We start from the raw sequence: 21,996 nt of genomic DNA on the forward strand, positions 1-21,996 counted from the left end.
AGCTCTACAACTGTACCAAATTTCAAGTCTCTACGATAAAGTAAGTGAATAGAAAAGGGTCTTTTGAAAGTTTCTAGGGGGCGCCCTTGAGCAGTTTCTTGTGCGATTTTTGCGATGACTTTAAAATACGTAAATTTTCACCGGGCTCTATGCGGCCGCCAAGTTTGGTGAGTTTTTGAATATGATAAAGCCCCCAAAAAGCCAATTTATTTTACGGAAGAATTTTACAGCACGATTACAATAGGCCTTCGCAGCGCTTAGCTGCTCGGGCCTAATTAAAACAGATTTTATTGTTTGTTTTGTGTTTCTGTAATGAGCTTTATCTGTTGAGTAAAACTCCATCATATTAAATGGATATTAATGTCTGGTCCCTTGCTTATTTTACTCAAATCTGGTAACTGAGAAAGTCTTAATACTTCAGTTTATCTATAGATGCTTGTTTGATAAAGTTACAAGAAACATAGCATACCACCATATTACTTATTTATTTTTTTTACCACATAAAGAAAGATGTTGCAATAAACATTTCTGAATGTTCCATTGTTGTTGGCCAGTAAGTGAGACAAATTTTATAGTAGCGTGTACAGCCCTGTTGCAAAAACAGCCCCGTCAGTAAAAACGCATTGTAAACTTGGCTGAGAAGCTCAGGGAGGGTTTGCCCTATGACCTTGAAAGAAACCCTCTGCTGCAGGTGTCCCTGTTCCTTCCAGGTACTCTGCCGCCCCTCCTCCTCTCCGCATTCCCAAACACACTGCTTGGCTAAAGATAGTTATTCCACCTTGAACCGATCTGTATCGCCTCCCCTGAGAACACAGGTCCCTCCTGTGAAACCTCATACGGTACAGCATTTCTTACTTCCTAAAAGGGGAATGAAATGGCAGGGGAGAATATTCAGCAAGCCTCACTTTAAATCAAGATAAAAGACTGAAATGAAAAATAATAGGAGGAACAAACCCCTGGATAGCCCGGGGCTCCTAATGGAAACACATGGCTGAAGGCTGAGGAGCTGTCAGCAGCCAACAATGTGCCGTTCCTTTCTTGATAATCTGGCCTGCCATGAAATTAGAATAGCAAATACCTCCTGACAAAGACGCATGTTCCCTCTTCTTTGTGAAACCATTAAAGAAGGAGGGAAAAAAAATATCAAGTAGTGACTCTGAATGCCACATAACTTCAATTTAAATTTACACCGCTACGCAAAGAGAAGTGATATGCACTCAAAAATTTTAATAACCTATTAAGTTACGACTTCAATTTCATTTTATGAATATTTTCCTAGGGGAGCACAGCCATCACCAGAGAAAGATCGAAATTTAAAAAAGATAAATAGTGCCATTAATCTACAACATTTCTCTTCCATTATCCCTGAAAATGAGGAGTTATTTTTGCTCAGATCCTCACGTAATTAGCTCCTTACACTTGACTCACTAGCCAGAAAATGACCATGTTCAGAAAATTAAAAATTTGTCATTAAGTGGAATTTAACATAATATCATTTATCTTTATATATTCCTCGGCTGACAAGAGGCAGCCTTGGATGTTGATCAGGGTTTTGTATTGCAGGACTTGTGACTGTGAAAGAAGCAGGACTGTGTAGTCTTACCACGTGAATATCGGAGATTTTAACAGCTTTCACGTGGAAAATTTATCCTACTAATGGCGCTGTCATTTAAAATAGGGGATTGCCATTTGTGCTCAAATGAAAGGGGGACTGAAACACTGTGTTATATTGTTGCACTCTATTATGAAGACAGATGTTAACAACTAGTTATGTGTCCATTTTGGTTTCAAAATGCGAGCTGTGTACTTACTTTTCATGTAAAAAGCTTTCTAAAAAAAATATGCTAACTGTTTGAAGGAGTGATAAGAAAAATATATTAATTTTAGGCAATTAAAAAATAATGAGAAAAACAGTAGATTTAAAATGTTCCAAGCTAAAAAAATTAATGCTTGCAAAGCAATAAAGAAATAAATCCTATTTTATAATCTGCCTTTCTACTCAAGGTCTGAGCCAAAGTTGAATCAACTGTCTCTTTCAGCATTATGTTTCTTTCTGGGCCGCAATTTGCTGAGATTAAACTGGTTAATTACCACGCTGTCAGAACCACAATCTGCACAGATTATACACGATCCAAAGGCGATAAAGTCTAAAATAAAATCTATTACAATGTGTTATCCCACATAGCCATTAAATATATGAGTTGTTGCTTGTCTGAAACATGCTCGAGTCAAAACGGTTGTTCTGCTCCTCAAGCCACTCCTGAACATTTTGGTGTGTGACAGGGAGCGTCGCCTTGTAAAAGGTCTAAACAACCCTCAGATGGGTGTCAACAGTCAGCACGGTGGAGCAGGTGGTAGCACTGTTGCCATCTTGGGTTCAAATCCCAACCAAGGAGTCTGTTTACAAAGAATTTGCATGTTCTCCTTGTGCATCTATGAATTCTGTTTGGGTACTCCAGCTTCCTCCAACAATAAAATATGACTTTCGAGTTAATTGGTCTTTCCGTTGTTAGATGGATCTGTGTTGCCCTGTGATCCTGACTCCTCTTTATCATAACCAGCAAGATCTTCTTCAACAATTTGAAGTACGGCAAACTCATCTATTGCGTCTAGGCTTCAGTCCCCACATGCATCAATGATTCTTGGCAGTTGGCACCATGACTCTCAGTGGTTCTCTACTTGTCCTTCCTTGAACAGCTTTTGATCATTCTTGAACACAAGAGATGTCATTTTGGAAATGCTTTTACCCAATCATCTTGGCATCACAATCTGGCAGTTGCCTAACTATCAATTCCTTAAACTAGCTCATTTTTCCATTGAGTGGATGGTTTATTTTGTGAGTGTCTTGCACCAAAACACAGTGGCAGAGACAGACGGAGTAGGGTTTAAAAAAGGCAACCCACCGATTAAGACTAAGATTAAGTCATTAAATATTTCGCACACATTGCACTCACCTCCACGCCCCATTTCCTTTTGGAGCATGCATTCTCCGACACAGTGGCGAGCCAAGCCCAGTGTTTTCCGGTTACAACGCCCCCTTTGAAAGTTTTGAAAGGAAGCGCGGCAAACGGAGCGTCGTCTGACAGGCGGTCAGCGGCAGCTTGTCCTGAATCGTCTGACAACTTGCTTGGCTCACAACAGACCAAACCGTGAGTCACAAAAACCTGTCTATATCTGCGGCTGCTTATACAAGTTGCTAAATTGTGTGTTAGCTAGAAGAGCGTTGTTGTTTGAAACTCTGCTGTGGATTGCCTGTAAAGTGCGGAGTGGAGTTTTTGGTTTTGTTACTTTTTTTGGATGGATTGAACTGGCGAGGGAAAAAACCTGGACTGGATTATTTTGCTTTGAACTGACGATAACTAAATGAAACATAAGCTATGTCCCTCTTTAAGATAAAGAATTGATTATTATTGTATAAGTAGTATTTTTTTCTCCGTGTGTAAATACATTTGAGTCTTGTGGGGAAAAAATAGTGGCTGTTGGGTTTGTTTTAGGGCTGCACAGTGGCGCAGTTGGTAGAGCTGTTGCCTTGCAGCAAGAAGGTTCTGGGTTCAATTCCCGGCCTCGGTCTTTCTGCATGGAGTTTGCATGTTCTCCCTGTGCATGCGTGGGTTTTCTCCAGGTACTCCGGCTTCCTCCCACAGTCCAAAAACATGACTGTCAGGTTAATTGGCCTCTCTAAATTGTCCCTAGGTGTGAGAGTGTGTGTGCATGGTTGTTTGTCCTGTGTGTCTCTGTGTTGCCCTGCGACAGACTGGTGACCTGTCCGGGGTGTACCCCACCTCTCGCCCGGAACGTTAGCTGGAGATGGGCACCAGCAACCCTCCCGACCCCACTGAGGGACAAGGGTGAAAGAAAATGGATGGATGGAGGGTTTGTTTTAATGTATAGGGTAATAAGTACTTATCTGTTTAACATCCTTTCTGCAGGTTTTGTGTCCAACAGTAAACAAATATGAACGTACCTCTTATTTGTCAGGAGAGAAAACTGGCTGGCTTCCCAAAAACTTGATTACACAAAACCATCACACTTCCACTGCCACCCCTAAACATGGAGTATAGGACATAAGGCTTCCATCACTAGGGTTGGGTCATACCAATCCCATTACGAATGCACAATAACTACCCTTGAAAGGTCATGAAATTTTACATGTGATGTTTGTCATATACTTGAACTCAAATACACAGATCACTATTTTGCTGATTTTGACCTTCGTTTGTTTTCTTTGCGTGTGAAAATGATGTGCAATTTTGGTTCACCTATGGCCGGTAATCATAAAATCTAAATTCTTAAAGGAACTTGTTGAGAGCTGGAGCATATTTGTGTAATAGTTGCAAGAAAATAATAACTTATTCGTAGGCTATAAAAGTTAATGACAAAATTACTTCGGAAATCCAAATGTAAATCCGATCACGATGCATTTAAAATGATGTAATCAACAACTGAAACGTACAGAGAATAATTTGGAGGGGAGGTTCAGTTCTGTGTGGTTCTGTCATTTACTTAGTTCAATACAAAAACATGTTGGTCATCATCTCACAACACAGCAGGCTATCCATTAAGATCTAATTGATCATCAGATAGAATGGAAGGAAGAAATGGAGTTGATAATGGTGAGAGAAACCATTTTGTCTCACTCCCATTACAGAGTAACAACATTCTTGTTTAGTTATTATTCTCCTGTGACTATGAAAACACAAACTGAAGGGCCACATGCTGCACTCCACTTTCCCACTAAAAAAACTTTCAGTTCTCATAATAGACCCGGGGAATTTCATAAGCCATTAGATGCATGTACACTGACAATTTTATTTTTGTTTTGAAAATCTATTTTACTGAAAATAAGTACAACAGCTCAAATTAAGGAAAAAGTATGAGATTAATATTCACTCTTCATTAATTTGATACCATCTTATAGCCTCAGGTAAATTATCACCATACACATCTAACCATACAAGTAGTCAAATGAGAATGTCACTTCAATAAGATTATGCTGCCTCTCACCCCCTGCATGTTTTCCTAAAATATTAATGAGGTTTAAAGCTATAAAAATCATTTCATTTTAGTACTCGTACCACAACGAATCATTGTGGGACTTCTTTTCCCCCTGATGCAGTATCAAGGCATTGACCTCAATTAGACTGGAGTTGATTAATTTCACTGCATTTAGAAATTATTTGAGGAGATCACCTGAAATCATGTCTGAGTTAACTGGAAAAGCATTCACATCTGGTTCATTTTACAATAAATGACATTTGCAAAAACTCTTATTTAGCCAGAAGAAAGAGATTCCAGCAGGCCTCAGCATGAAATCTGCATTCGGTCATATTAAATAAAACCTACATTCTTGCTGCTGAATCAATCGTTGTAACATTTAAACTTCATGCTGGGATTCAAACTCCTCGGATATGTTTGCAGCCTCTTCTCCACTTTAGGGGCCACAAGATGGTGGTTGTATTACAAAAAATTTAGAAAAGTTAAAGGGATGTGAATCCTTTGTTTGCAGTACTGTGAGGTTACAATAAGATTTCGGTACCTTTAAAACTATGGCGATCACTGCACACTTTATAGAACACAGAAATGTGTTATGAATTGACATTTTGAATGTGGCAACAAGAATGTTGGTTGACAGATACTAGGAAAGCATGAGCCTGGTAATCAATCACATGTAATGGCAAAAAAAAAAAAAAAGTACAATTGTAAGAATGCAACAAAGTCACTGCTAACATTTCTTACCATGTCTCCCTCTGCAACACAACCAAGCAACCTTACATGCAAGCCACACATCCATTCAGCTCCCCAGGGCCCAAACCAATCTCTCCTGTCTTTATGTAGGCAGTGTCTCTGCTTCAAACTGCAGCAGCCATCAAAGCCATTAATCCATCTGCCGAACATGACTATGACTGATCTGGTTGCCAAACAATCAATTTGTACCTCTCTCCCACTTGCTCCTCTGGTGTGGAAGTACAAAATATCATGAAATAGTATCAATGGTATAGTTCCAGCACAATGAAATAATAGAGTAATAAGGCAATCGCTGTTTGACCTTGGAGGACAGTTAATTCATCTGCCCATCTGTCTTAATTATTTCTTCTGAAATAGATACAGAAGACAACCTGAACATTTCATTCATCCCTGGATGACATTTTCATTTTTTATCTGAAGGGAGATGCCATTTTTCTTTTGGGGTGCTGCGTTTCTTTTCCATCATGGTTTTTCAGGATTGGTCAAAAAAAAAAAAAAAAACTTGAATGAAGATGAATCAGTTTGCTGAACTTAAATCTCGAGGTCAGAGCCAAGTGAGTGAAGACTAAAGAGAGAAAACTGAACGTGAATCTTTGTGAGAGCAGTTTACAGGACACAAAACAATACTCAACAGAGTGCAAAGCGTACCAATAAAAAAAAAGTTGCATTGAAAATGAACAGTTCAATTAATAAAATAAAAAAAAACAACCTCAGGTTAGGTTCAATGGGGAATCAAAATTAACACAGAACTAGCCTTTGATGACAGGACAGGATGAACAGGCACTGAATGAGAAAACCAAGTAGGAGACAGACCTCGACTGTATGCAGCCGTGACACAGAGGGAAAGATACTAGTTCTGAAAACACAGAAGTACACAGCAGCGGCACAAATCTCTGTAAACTGGAAGTAAAATATAATAGATTATTAACCAAATGCTAAGAAAAAACAACAGAAAATCAGGAACTAAGGTCTAGCAATTGTAACTTCCAACTAAGCAGAATAAAAATGCATATCAAATAATAGAATGAACTACAAGGAGTCTTACACTTAAAAATTGGACTCAATATGAAAAGATAAATCCTAAAATAAAGAGAAACACAAGACCAAAGCTCATGAGACTTTTCATGCACAAAATTGTGGGCAATAAAGCTCATTCTGATTCTGATACATTTGAAACCCTTCCTTCAAAGATTTACATGGTGAATGATGTGGATTGCATATTACAATACTAAATAAAACCCACTCTTAAAAAAAATCTGACCCAGACCCTCAGTGTTAGAGGGCCTGGGTAATTTATGTAACCAGAAATTAAATCATTAAATTAATTTTCATATTTAAGTTTTTGCAAAAGCAAGGTTAGGCCAAACACAACTTCATCTTTGAACCTTTTCAGTAGGAGTTTGGTCTTTGAAGAACTTTTCACAGTCAGATTTTTTTTTTCCTTCACATCTAGGATATCGCAGCAAAGTCTATTTAGTATTTGTTGTGGAGATTTCATAATCAGAAAGAAATTAGCACCATTTAAAAGTAGAAAAATTAGAACAAATCTCTGTTTCTGGCATTGTAATACTTTGATTCAAGCCTTTTGACAAAAGTAAAGACCTCTAAAGTGGGTAATAACTGAAGTGAAGTTTGTTGGTGAAGTGAAATCTGTGCCTCTGCCTGTCCTTCAGGGCTAAATCACTGAAGTCTGAAGCTGACTGCTGTCACTAAGCAGCAGTTGGAGGGACTTGTGGCTTGTCAGTCTCGGATGGTTTTTTCAGCGGGAGTTTGGTGTGTGACAGATGATTCAAAACCAAAGTGGAGTGCTGACTGACTGCCAGTCACTGAAAGACCCAGGCTTTGATGTAGAATGAAGTCAGAGAACAACTTTTTCTCTTTCCCACGCTCTTGTTCATGTTTCATATTTGTTAAGGTGCACTATAAAAAAAGAGATGTATGTCCTTTTGATCATGTTACCACCACAAACTTCAAGGTTTCCAATTGGATTTTATTTGATCAGCACAAAGGAACACTCTGTTGTAAATGTAAAATCATTCATCCTCTATAACGTTTGGTGGTTTTACTTTGTAGAACCAGTTTTCTTGACAATTCCAGATCCGAGTGGATCATGTCTCTATTAGCTCTGTCATTTTTCCAGCCTCCAACAGATTTTCTTCCAGGAATAATCAGTATTTAGCTTTGTCATCTCATCATCTCTGAACAGTTTCACTGTGCTCCTAAGGAACTCCTACACCACAGCATGACGCTGCCTCCACCTTGTGCTCCACTGGGTGCGTTCAGGGTTATGTGAAGTGTTTGTTTTACTTTGGGTTTGCTGTGCAAAACCCATTTCAATTTTGGAAGAATGGGTTGCACAGTGCTATGTGAAATGTTTAATGCTCAAAATGTGTTTTTTTTTGTTTTGTTTAAAGAAAAGGAAATAATTTACCCTTTTCATTTCTCTTCACAGTTATGGAACGATGTATTTCTCTAACACCGAAAATCATAATAAAAAACAAAAATACGGTACAATTTATGGCTGTAATGTTTCAAAAATATTAAAAAGTTTAAGCAATAGTGGGACTTTTTCAAAGTACTGAACCATAATGCCTTGACCAGCATGAAGATTTTGAACAAAAAGAGAGAAAACGCACAGCAGGCGGGACCCAGAAAAGAACAGTGAGTTTGATGCGTCCCTTTCGGATGTTTCAGGCTTCCAGCAGCCTCACGGATAAAGACGCCCACAGTGAGCCGTGCGAGAATGCAAAGCAGGCCATCTGATAGCAGCGAGCAGAAGGTAGAAAAGGGGGTGTGTGTGTGTCTGGTGAGAGGCAGCCTAGGAGCATTTGTCAGGAGGCAGCGACAAAAGGAGGGGTTGAAGGGGCCTTGCTCGCCACTATTCAGAGACAATTTGTAAGCCTGGCTGTTGAAGTCAGGCCAAAGACTCGCGAACAGCTGGAGCCCCGCCGTGATTGATAAATGTGGGCCTCAAAGAACTTCATTTTGATCTGAATGAAGACAAAAGCATGACAACATTCGGCGAGCGTTTAATATTACCGTCATTAAGTGGCGACGGTGGACGAGCGCCCTGTCGTCAGCTGGGAATACGCAATGCCAACAGGGAGGTCCTCCTGGTAATTAACATTTTTATAGCAAGAAAACCTATTTTGGAACAGATTTGTAATTAATTCAGGTTTCAAGCTTATTAAAAGAACACTTAATCTGCTTTTAGAGGTTTACATTACACAAAGGAGTAATTATCAGAAAGCAATGTCAAAATGCAAAGCCATGCATTTTGACACAATTTCTTAAAAGATTTTAATTTTTTTTTAAGTTTCATAATACTTTGGAAGTCCTGTGATCTGATTCCATGCAGGACATTTTGTCATTCTAATCGCGCCATAACCAAATTACAGCATGTATCGACTGTGAGCCATAAAGAGATGTTGCTGCTTCTCCGTCACAGGCTTTTGCAGACGTTGTGACCCATGCTCACATGGGTCAGCGCAAACATGGCTGACCAGCTCCGATACACGCACTTACTGGGTTCACTGGCTGTTAAACCTCTTTATTAACACCTGATTTATTTTTCATCACGCCTAAGATAAAAAAAATAAATAAAAAATTCCTTCCAGTTGGGATTTTTGTGAAACAAGGAAATTCATTCCCTTTTTGCCTATTGATTGCACATTTTCAAATAAAGCATTTTATCAACATAGGGTAGGATTTTTCATCTGTTTTATAGAACTCGGAGAGTAAACTATGCACATCCATCCCTGACCTATTTAATGGCTGAATAGTGCCAAAGACCTACTTGAGTAAAATTGAAAAGTTTTCCACCATTAAGTGATATATATGGCTGTGACTGAGGTCCATAAAAATTGAGAATTGTTCTGTTTTAATTTAAATTCCACCCGAGACACTCCTCAAAGTGACAAAGGGGTGTGGAGGGGGGGACATCCATCCGGTAATACAGTTGAGAATTTGCTGCCAGGACTCACAATGAATGAGTGAATACTGATGAAGTTTGAAATAATAAAAAAAAAACAATAACTCCATCGGGTACTGGTTTCTACATCACTTCAGTGGAGGATGGGATGGAGAAAGGAGAGGGGAGTGGGCTTTTTCTAGGTTTCCATGGAGAGAGGCACCTTTCTCAATATTCAGAATCCCAGTGTTCTGTGCCGACTTTCAAAAGGAGATCAATCTCACTTTGAAGCGCTGGAGACTTCATTTGTTTGTGAAGGATGTGAGGTGCTGCCTAAATGACTACGCCAATTCTTCAAAACCCACTTGCAGTTGACACCCGGTGGCTCTGAATCCATTGTGCCTTCTTTTTTATTTTGAGGGTGAGGGGGAGTACTCAAGTTCACAGACACATGACTGAGTCCAGCATTGTGACGATAAAAGGTTTAGCCTGCTGGCAGATCTGTTTTCACCAAAAGATGAAGAGATGGGGTCAGAAATAGAAACTGTACTCAAAAATATATATATAAACACTCAAGAAATGCTCCACTAAGAACAACTAATTTTTACTATAAGCAGTAAGCAACAGTCCAGGCATAAAATTATCATCTTTGTTAAAAATAGATAACATAGAATGTTGTCTAAGACTTATAAATATCATACATATGTAGTTTCATTACTGTGTCAAAAAGCAGAAAAATTGTAAAATATTTCTTGTACTTTTCTAAAGATTTCTAACAGAGATTTACCTTTGGCTTTTTATGTCTTATACCAGTTTTGTTTTTTTGTTTTTTTTAGATTTGAGCTGCTCATACAGTTTCATTTACTTTTCAACTTAAACACAAATTAAAAAATATATGTTCATAGGGTTTTTTACATGAGTCATATATTTGAGTCCAACTGAAAATTAAAGAACTACACATTTAACTGCGTTTATGTATAGATTTATAACCTTTACTTGATTTTTATTGGATGTGAGAAAACTGCATCAAAGAAAATGGTGATGTTCTTTGTTTTGGTGCTCTTAATAAAATGGACGATAAATATGATTCTTCATTGACAAGCAACAAAAAAACTGTCTGATTCTATTCCCAGCCCAATAGAGTAAGGCATCTTTCTCATTTTAAGCTAAATAATCCTAAAAAATGGGACCAATTAAATATGCCATTAGAAATATGTTGTTTTCATTTATTAATTTTTGTCTTTGTATTTGCTAATGTAATACTGAAATGTCTCTGACATGTTTATTAGTTTGCCATTCACAGAAAAATTCTAAATCAGATTATTTTTATTTTTTTTACTTTTTGCCAACATTGATGGACATTTGGTCCTTAATGATGAAAAGAAAAACAAACCATAATATTGTTGAATGCTTGATTATTCTATTATAAACACGTAATAATAATAATGTATTAAAAATGAAAAAGAACTTAAAAGTGTTTACAATAGCCAGAATTATATGATTTTTTTAACCTATAAATAAAGTGTAAATGTAATAATTATCACATTAATGGGTTTTAAGGCACAATGTTTAAAAAATAAAACAAATAATAAAATAACATAAATGCTAAAATAAAACAGGGTAAGAGGTTCAGAGAAGAAAATCTCATTCAGTCTCAAGAATAAAATCATTCCTTGGTGAGTAATCTCATCTTTCTCAAAATTTAAACATTTGCCTTCGATCAATTACGCTACATTACATGACCATTCAAATTAGTGTAGTATGATTTCTTAGAGGAAATTTCAGAATAAGAACTGAGCATAATGTCCAAGACGGCTTGCAGTTTAACTTTTGTTTAAATGTTTTCTTGGTTCCTCTCGGAAGACTAAAGAATGAACTTTGATGGTGGAAAGAAAAATAAAAGATTATTTCAAAGTTTCAACCGTAACAGTCAGTTCTCTGATCAGAACTGCCTTGTCGTCGTCTCTGCGAACCAGAAAATCTCTCTTGACCTGCATTTCTCTTCTCCGCTGATCAGTCTTGATTCCAGCCAGTCAAAAATATTCTTGCCTTGTTTCACCCAAGACTTCCCTTTTTATTTTTGCCCTATTTCTTTAAGCCAGGGCAGGGCAAATCACCAGCCTGATCAGCCAAATCTAAGCTTGCTGGTTATGCTGGTTGGCCAATAGAAAAAAATCTAGTAACTGTAGTAAAAATTCTGCGGTTGAAACATAATTTATCATTTAAAGTTAACAAAATCAGAGATTATTTTAAAATGCTTCCTGAATCAGAAATATAGTGTAGAACCGTTTAAATACGAGGCATGTATTAACAAGCATTCTAAGAATATGTCTTTCAATCAAAATGCTTCAGGGTCATAATAACATTAATACATTTTGAAGATTCATGACTAATAAGTTGTTTGGCCATTCAAAAGGTAATCTAAGGATATTTGAATAAACACATAGATACGTGTGAAAGGTCATATTTGACGCGTTTGTGGTGGCTTCATATTAATTTTATCAGAATGTACTGAGAAGGCTTTAGCAGACATTCAATAAATGGCTTTCTGAAAATAGTATTTGTGTGCAATACTTTAATGCATGACTAGTTCCTCATAGGTTTGAAACTGTATTGGTTATCTTTTTATAATATATCCTGTTGAGTATTTTTACTAGATTACAACCCACACTTTTTTTTTTATTAGATTAGCCACAGCACGCTTAAAAAAAACAAACCTTCTAGAATAAGTAATGTAAATATGTTTACAGTGATTTTTATTTGAAGCAGAGTAAACATTTCTGCTGCGTAATAGAGTTACACCATCTGTTATGAATGGTGGTCTGATTTCCAGCATTACTAGGAACTTCCTGAGTGGCCCGGGCTTAAGGAGCAGCACGCTGAGCCATTCTTCTCCCAGTTTTAGCGGTGCAATGGCCCGTTCCTTTCCCTCACAGTGTGTTTAGAAGAGGACCCTCCATGTCTGCTCAGTTGTGCCTGGTTTACCAACACTATTGATTGCAGGTGATGTTCTGGACAGAGTCCATCTGACCTCTGTAGAGGCTTAAATACATCATTGTCCGGAGAGCGGCCTCCTGAGACTTCAGTTATACTGTGTGTGCAGCACTGATGAAGTGGCAACACACACACACACACAAAAAAGTCAAGAGGACACATGGATAAGCACTTCTTCTTACTCCTTTTCACTGCTCTGCAAAATCTAAAAATACGGCTGGAAGAAAGATAACAACTCGGCGTCGGCTTTTTCCTCATCGAAGCGGCTCGGACATTTGTCGGCTGGACACAGAAAACGCGATAAGGGGAAGCTGAGGCGTCTCAGAGCGCGTTGTGATTCCATCGTTCTTCTCTTATCGTCGTTATCAGGCTGATCTGCTCGTCTTTGTTGCTTTGCTGTGAGTTCTAATTGGTTTTATTAATCAGCAATCATGTTAACAGTCTCGCTAATCTGTGTCGCAACCGTTTGTTTCATATACACCTCAGAGGCATTGATGGAAATCCAATGAGACATAAGTTTACCTGCCATGAAAGTACCCCAGCAGCAGCCATCAGCACAATGTAAGGGGCTAAAGGGGTGGACTTTAAATTAATTAACATCAAAGCTCTTGTAGCACTTTATTTCTATAAACAAACGTTCTAATGCATGGTAATTAATTAAATATGCCAAGCTTCCTCTCTTTTCATGCTTAGTTTTGTTCCTGTTGTATTGTTTCGAATGTTTATCTCTAGTTAGCTGACATCATGCTTTGTCTCATTTTCTTATAATGAGCCTAATTTGTAAAATTACAGTGTTTTATTCTGAGAATTAGAATTGAGCTCAAAGATCTAACTCTTTACCGTTTGAGATTTCACTGTTGATATTAATTATTTGTTTTCTTTCTTTAGAAAGTACTCCTGGGTGTCCTCCATTTGCCCCAATACACAAGCAATCGGATGAACAAATAATAATAAAAAAAGAAAAACTTCTTAAAACAGGCTGTGAAAGGTGTAATAAAGCATGAACTCAAGGGCATCAAGTAAATGTTTTAGTAAACATGTCAGTTTGGTTAAACAGTACAATACAATGTGCATAAAATGTGTATTTCATAGAAAATAAAGGAACTGTGTCAATTTCTCCATTCAATTCCATTGAGTTCAATACAATTCATTATGATTCTTTTCAGTTTAATCCACTCGAGATCAAATTAGTACAAATAAAAAAAAAATCAGTTTAATTCAGGTCACTTTATTTATTAATACAGCACCAGATAACATGTGACATCACAAGCCACTTTACAGGACAGACAGGTCGTGTTCACACCTAGTTGTAGACTCTAAATCAGTTCAATTCACATCAACTCAAATCATTCCAGTATAATTCAGTCATATGATCATAATCCGGTTAAAAAATACAAACCAATTTGAGCTTTACTGCAGAAAAGGCAATGCAAGTTTAGTTGCGTAGCTCATAGCAATTCAGGCAATTCAATGTACATGACATGATGAAAACCTAAAATGGCAAACATTACATTTTCTCAAATGGTATAAAAAATCATCATCATAAAATATTTGAATGAGCATTAAATTACTCTATGTTCCAGTTTTTAATTAAAGGCAATTTGAAACAAACTGGGTTTTTAGCTTTGATTTGAAACAACTCAGGTTTCTTTCTTTCTTTTTTTTGTTTTTGATTGATCCTGATTAGACCTGAACCAGAACACCAGATTTCAAGCCTAAATAGTAGTTAAGCTCTGTCCTGAGTCCTTAATCATTTGTCTTTTGGTCCAAAAGTAATTACTTTAATTTTTCTTGTTCTACACAGCTGGAGAAAGTTATTGCACGTTATTGCATTTACTTGGTTTAAGCCTCCGCTTAACCCTTTAATGGATTTATATTCACCTGGTGACATTGTAATTAGAGCTGTGCATCATTTGTGTAGTTGTGGTAACAAGTCTTATTACCTTGTTATACTGTGAGCTAGCAGAAGCATGCAGACATGAAATAAGCAAGGCCCAAAGATGGAACCTTGGGGTACTCCGCCTGTAGTGTACACAAAAACTCCCTGTTCTTCAGATAAGACTCAAACCAGACAAGTACTGTTCCCCGAAAGTCCAACCCAGCACTCCAGTCACACAACAAGACGCCTCTTTTTGTTTCCCAGATTCCCATTTTATATCTGCACTGCTCAAATGCCCAGCCCTGCATCAGAGACGCTCATGGTTGATGATTTTCAAATTTATTCACGACTCTTCCAAATGAAGGGCACAAAAGGCTGAGCAATCAGTCCAAGGCTGGCTGCTTTTGGCCCAGAGAGGAGAGCGATACTTTGCAAGTGGAAGGCAAGCATGGCTGATCTGAATCATGAAGAATAATGTTTAGCCTGGCACATGATTAGGGATGTTAATTTCTTTGCAGTGGGGGTAGGGGCAAAGGGGGCTGGCACTTGGTGATGTCACTTTGGCTATTTGAACAATCTGGCAGGCCCAATGCTGGCAAAAAAAAAACCCCACTGCTCAATTTGCTGGGGTTCCTGCTCCATTTGCCTGTTAATGAGCGCTGTTGTTGGAGGTACCCATGTGTACCATGTCATGAGGCGAGCAGGCAGCACCTTCACCTGACGCTCTGACCACGGAGGAAAATGGCAGCCGCTGTGACAGATGTTTCTGCAGTCCTGGGGAGGAGGCCATGAGAGACCTGTACAGTCAGAGGGCCTGGATGAATCGCTTGCAACAACTGCTGCGACATGTGTTCGCCTCTGTGTACATCCAGCTCACTCTGAAACAAGGAGGCAGCTCTTTCTTCAAAAAGACAACAAACACAACAAGCGAATGTCAACGTGACTAAATGAAGATGTGATCAAATTGGAGTCTAAAACAGTACGCGTGCACATTCATTTTTTTTTTTTTTAAACCCAAGAACATATTTCAGTTTAAAGCAGTAAAGTGTTGTGTCCTGGTGTCTCATTCAGAGGGAGGAGCCCTCAGTGTCACAGGATTAATGGTCAGGGTAAACTCATTACGTTACAGCATGACAATAGCACTTAATTACTAATGAAAGGATGGGCACACTGCAGCCTGGTCCAGTGGATTACTTGATCTATCACTGAATAAACCATCCAAGTGACTCATTTTAAACTTAAAATGTTACTTTGACAAGGGATGTTGAGAAACAAGTTTTTTTTTGTAGCTTTGATTAGCAGCAGGGAGAAGGAACTTGGTGCTAAGACTACGCTGGCATGACGGTCATTTTGAGTGTAGATTATAACACCAACATAGCAGATTTAATACTTACTCCACTGCAGTCTTGCTCTTAAACAGCTGGTGCTGTCACTGTGGAAAACCAATGCAACACAGGAAGTAGCAGCTAAAGAGGAGCAAGTACATTGCAGAAGTCCTCACAATCTTACAGCTTTATATATTTTGAGGCTAAAACTTTCAGTATGATTAGATTTCCTTTGACAGACCAACATAAGGTAGCACATGTCAAGAAATTATGTGTTTTTGTTAATTATGTCTTTGTTGTTAACAGGGTACCCGGAATTTCAGGATGGCCTGTCAGTTTGGTTGGTCGGCCAAGTTTCACGATGTTTTCGGTTTTGCTATTTTCTTTCTGTTCCTTACATTTTGTTCTCTAGCAGACCTCTTTGGCCTTTCACACTGCAACTGTATTTATAATGGGATTAAATTACACACACACGAACTGCATTTTCTTTGTAGCTGACTGCTGTGGAGCGTCGTTTTCACTGTATTTCGTTCAGCGATATTGAAAACAAATGCATATGCCACACTATTCAGAATATTGGTAAAAAATAAATAACTGAATATTTTTCTTTAATTTGACAATTATGCTATGGCTTGTGGGTTTATTGCATACATCCTCCACAAAACAGATTGACGTTTGAGGCTGCAACATTATAAAATGGCAAATATTCAAGGAATATGAGTATTTTTGAAAAATATTTGTGCTTAATATGAAAAAAAAAAATCTCGACACAAAGTCTAAAAACAGAGCGGGTGACACATTGAATGAAATTTGCGAGTAGTTCTTTTGTACTCTGCAACAGCGTTACCCCATGCATTAATAGTGCCAGCCATAAAAGCAGACAGGCAACTGGACTGAATTTCAATGACAAAAGCACCGATCTGATAGAAGTATAAATACAGTGTAATTCAGCAAGGTTTCATGCCTGGTTAAGCATGTACATGTTCTGGCAGGCCCACTAACTGATACTACTTCAGAGCAATATTTCAGAGCACATCAACATCCTGGTGAAATTAACTCTGATGTGTGAGCAGACCGCGGGTCCGACGCTCTAAGCTGTCTCATGATTATATAGAGACGGATAGAGCGGAGTTGTGCAGGAAAACTCCCCGCAGTCTGCAAGCTGTCTTGGCAAATTTAAATACACCTCTGAGAAAAAAATGGATGGCAAAAAAAAAAATAAACGCTCTCTAATGTTTGCACTGCTGGAAAATAGGTAATAGATGCGACGCCCTGAGAGTGTTTTCAGAGGCAGTTGGTTTTTCCTGTCTGATTGCTGAATCTGGGGTTGATATACAGATGTAAATACGCTGCTCAGGAGCACACTCCTCCGCCTCCTCTTTTCCCTCCCTCTGTCTTCTCTTCCATCTGGCAGGCAATAGTTTAAAATTCTTAATCCATGAGCAACCATTGAACATTAGTGCAGTGCAAATTACAGATGTTTTACGGCCCCCCTCCCTCCTCCCTCTATATTTTTTCCCCTGTTTTGATCTGTGCATCCCACTGTCACTCAGTGTCGCATGCACATCCCTTGCTCCTCTGCATTCATTAGACACCCCGTGCCATCATGGCACCATATGACACTGTCATCATTTGGTAATTAAACCTTTGCTCGTTTAAATATGAAAAGCTGGCAAGGGTGTGATCATAAACAATGTTGCGCAAAGCAGATTTGCCAGACTAAATGAGAATCCAAGCAGCACCATGAAAAAGATGTTTTATTTATTACTAATTCAGGGAGCCTACGCAGTTTGGAAAGGCATGGAGTTTGATGCAAATCTTGTATGAAAAAATATTTATGTCCCTTCACCTTCCTCTACCCATCCATCCATTCATCCATCCATCTGAGAAAAATGTTATTTTCATGTGTAACTTACGATCATCTCTTGGACCAAATCAAAACTGAAAATAAATGTAATGAAAGTGACTCTTTTGCCACACAAAAGAGTCACTGTGACTCATTAGAATTTATGCAAACAGGCCCAGAAAGTGCTCCTCAAAACAAACATCTATTGCAGTGGTCGTAGTCACAGCTGCTCCCTGTTCAGTGATAATATACGCAATAATACTTGGACGGAAGAGGGATTTTTAAATTCTACCTCTCAATCACAAATACTGCGCATAACATCGGAGCACTGTTCAGCCTTCTATCTTATAAACACAGTTATGCGCCTGATCATGTTGGACCTCCAGACAATAAAATTTCCGCCTCCGCGCATGCAGGACGAGCATCAGCCCCGGCTCTCATCTCCATTCACAGAGGCCTCCGTCACTGAAGATTTAGTCAAACGGCTGTGAAGAGGAGGGTATAGCCCGTGCCATTACAAGCCAAACCACGGCTTTTTATTGCCGCCTAACAATCTTCCTCGGAGTCGTCCTTTTAGCGCGGCTCCGGGTTGAGAAAGTGCATGGGAGGAGGCCATTCAGTCACATTATGGCTTTCCATAGATCAAGGTCACAATTTTCATGATCATTACACCACTGAAGGTGACAGGAAGCATTTACAGAAGTGATCAGGAGCTTATGTGGGAGTTGCTCATCCGTAGATTTCTGTGGAGAGGAAGATGTGTGTGTACACAGACCCCCCCTGCACCCTCCACGCACACACACACACACACACACGCACACACACACACACACACACACACACACACACACGCACGCACACACACACACACACACACACACACACACGCGCACGCACACACACAAACTAATCAGCCAATCACACAGTGCAGCCATCATTCCTCATATTATCATGAAATCATCACACTAAAGAAAGCAAGGGCAAAGACAGAGGGAAGAGGAACAAAAACAAAATGACAAAAGGGGGAAATTAGTAGTGGTGCCACCAAGGGGAGACGAGGGGGACATTTGCCACCTCCATGAATTTACTGGCTCCCTTCCACAGTCCAACCCATCAAGACCGTCACATGTCCGTACCAGTTTACGTAATTATTGACAGAAAGAGCTGTAGCTTTATTTATTAATTAATTTTTTTGATAATTATTTGTAATTGTTGTCCTTTTACAGTGGCTCCAGAACCCACTGGCTCCGGAACCCACTCGGCTGCAGGTTCTTCAATGAAGCGGAAGTCAGTTGAAAAGTTTATTTCATTAACTCGTTTCAAAATGTGAATGTCACGTGTTATACATTTTGATAAAGCTTCTTGCGTTGTTTATATCAGTTGATTTTGACTACTATGGTTTACATCTAATGAAAACCTGAAGTTCAATTCCAATTTAAAAACCTACAGCAAAAGGATGTTTAACATACAAAGGTCAGCCTAATGAATCTATGTCCATTCAATAGGCTATATACAGAACATATACTCATTACGGTTCCCCTTTCATAAATTACTGCATCTATGTGGCGTGACATCATCAGCTTGAGATCCTGCTGAGATGCTAAGAATGCCCAGGTTTCTATAGCACAGGCTCTGCTACATTGCTAGATTTGGAATCTCTCATCTACGCCTTAACACACTGGTTGCTTTTGCTTCTTTCGCACTCGGGTTCACTGATTTTAAGCATTCATAAAAGAAGCTTCTGACCTTTTACATCTCCAGAATTGGTGTATCTTTTGGATATTTCTTTGGGTTCTGCACACCTAGTTTGAATTCGGGTGATTACAAGACCTCTGCAGAACCTGATGATATGATGACGAGTACGTTTGAATCTACAGTGTTGGAGCACTGTGTCTTGAGAATCAGACACCACTAGTCTGTATATTGCAGTTATCCCTGCTGCTTGTGCACTTTTTTCTTCCACACTTTTTCCTTCCACTAAACTTTGCCTTAATACAGCATAATGAACATTGAGCTTTGTAAACGATGAGCTTTTGTGGCTCACCTTCCTTGCAGACAACTACAAGGAATTTGCCAATCTTCACTAATATTTTGTAAGTAATAATGTGGCCATAATTAAAAATTCCTTTTGTAAAAGTGAATGCTAATTTAAATTGAGGGTTTATTAACGCCAACACACACATGCACACGCACACATGCACGCACACGCCCACACGCACGCACGCACGCACGCACACACACACGCACGCACACACACACACACACACACACACACACACACACACACACACACACATAAATAAATACATACATGTATATGGAGTTTCATGTTTTTCAATTAACTGATGAGAAGAGATTAGCTTTTTGATAACTTTTTTTTATTTTATTTATTGAGATGAACCTCTAGGTACTGCCATGATAAAGAAAATCCTGACAGCCTGTCATGGTGTTGCAGTTTCTTTGTGCTACCTCAGGATTATCAGTTGTCCCCCATGTGGCCGCCTCCCTGAAAACTTTCTGGACGCGCCTCTGGAAGTTAGAGAAACCAACTTGGCTCATAGAAACATACATTTTCTTTTTGCTCAAAGCCTGCAGCTATGGGGTGCATGACTGCTACATTATGCATGCACATGCCAAAGGCTAACACATGTCAGCGGCCCACTGGACAGAAGCTCTGTTTCCCATATTGCTGACATGTGATTGGAAGCTGTTGGCTGTCTGCTTGGGGCAGAAGCAGCTGGCAGGGCTCCGCCGAGTCGCCTCAGGCTGATCTCTGCTGCACACACAGTCACACACGCGCGCGCGGCAGAAGACTGATCCACTGGAGGATCCTGCTTCTCCCACAGTGATGAACACGGGGCCTTTTGGGGAGGGACGGCTCAGAGTGCTGTTCCTTTATCCACTCAGAGACAGGCTTCTGTGCAGATCTGCTGCTTGTTGCAAACAGGAAAGATGATTCTCTGCCGGACAGAACTTTGAAATAAAAGAAGAGATAAAACAAAGCTGCTCAAACTGAACCTACAAACGTGAGGAACCAATTTGCATGCATTTTTGGGGTAGATTTTTGATTGCTAAAAATCTCATTCAAATGCTTTGGAAAGCAGTTATTAAAAACAACTATCTTTGTTGTGTTAGAGCGACAATATGGAAGGGCTTTTCCAGAAATAGTGCCTGTTTTCTTTAACTCCTAATCCCCTAACTAACTATCCACACTTTAAGCTACAACCAGAGGGGGCACACATTTAACTAGTCATGTGGAAACTTTGATGGGGAGGAAATGGGATTTAGTCCTTGTTCCCAGTACGACAAATGCAACACTTTTTTTAAAATGACAAGATACAGTCCTATTTTAATCCGACCCTGCAGGGCACATTTAACAGTTACTTACCAAATCTGCATAATGAAGAAAAACCTATGCTTTGTCTCACAATTTAGTGGATTAAATTGTACTGAGAGATGCAAAGACAGAGTCATGCGACGACATTTTTAGTTATTTAGATAGTAACGACACATAATAATAATAATAATAATAATAATAATAATAATAATAATAATAATAATAATAATAATAATAATAATAATAACCTTTAATCTTTAAATCCCGTTCTCAGAGCAACTTGATCTAATTTGCATTCGGATTCTTAAAACATAAAATCTCCTAAACCGCTGGGAGTTTGTGTGTTGAATGTTGTGCAACCATCAGCTGAACAGCCGACCTGAAAACTCTGCAGCTATCAGAGGAGTTTTAATTGGAGCTAAGCCGAACATGAAGGCAGGTGGTAGATTTAAAGTGATTGGGAGGCGGCTTTTTCTTTTTTTTTTCTTTTTCCTTTTTTTTTTTCCTCAACCCGAATTTATTTTATACTGACAGAGAGACAGAGAGAGAAGCAGCACGCTCCTTCCTCTGTGGGTTTTATCATCTGAAATATACGCCCCTGCATGGCAATCGTAAACTTTCGCATTGACTTTTACGTCCACGGTTAATTTTTGATGATTCGCAATTAAAAGGGTGATCTGAGCGGGGTGCACTCTCAGGCAAAGCAGCAATGCGCGTTAAAAAAGTACTAACATTACAGCGAGATGTCAGTTTGCAGACAAAATAAAATAAAATAAAATAAAATAAAATAAAATAAAATAATACATATTGTTGTCGTGTAGAACACATCTAGAATCAAACTTGATTTGAAAGTTTTGAAAGTCAAAAAGGAGAATCAGCTGCAGTTATTCTAAGAATATTATAGCTTTAGGTTGCAATTTTAAATGCAAATGCACAGGAAAAAATATGTTTGTAGTTAGT

At 38.8% G+C, this 21,996-nt stretch overlaps 1 protein-coding gene and 1 long non-coding RNA gene across 5 annotated transcripts in view; one reads left to right on the top strand and one right to left on the bottom strand.

Moving 5' to 3' along the window:
• The window catches only part of LOC103481444 (uncharacterized), a 120,582-nt gene extending 114,135 nt beyond the window's left edge, over nucleotides 1-6,447 (bottom strand). For all 4 annotated transcript variants that reach the window (XR_014084963.1, XR_014084964.1, XR_536295.2 and 1 more), the window contains exon 1: nucleotides 2,955-6,447. This is a non-coding gene — a long non-coding RNA (uncharacterized LOC103481444). The remainder of the gene's footprint in view (nucleotides 1-2,954) is intronic.
• The window catches only part of pax2b (paired box 2b), a 112,664-nt gene that overhangs the window by 45,643 nt on the left and 45,025 nt on the right, over nucleotides 1-21,996 (top strand). The window lies entirely within an intron of this gene.

This window comes from Poecilia reticulata, chromosome 19 (genome assembly GCF_904066995.2).
Source record: "Poecilia reticulata chromosome 19, P_reticulata-male-v2, whole genome shotgun sequence".
Lineage (NCBI taxonomy): Eukaryota > Metazoa > Chordata > Actinopteri > Cyprinodontiformes > Poeciliidae > Poecilia > Poecilia reticulata.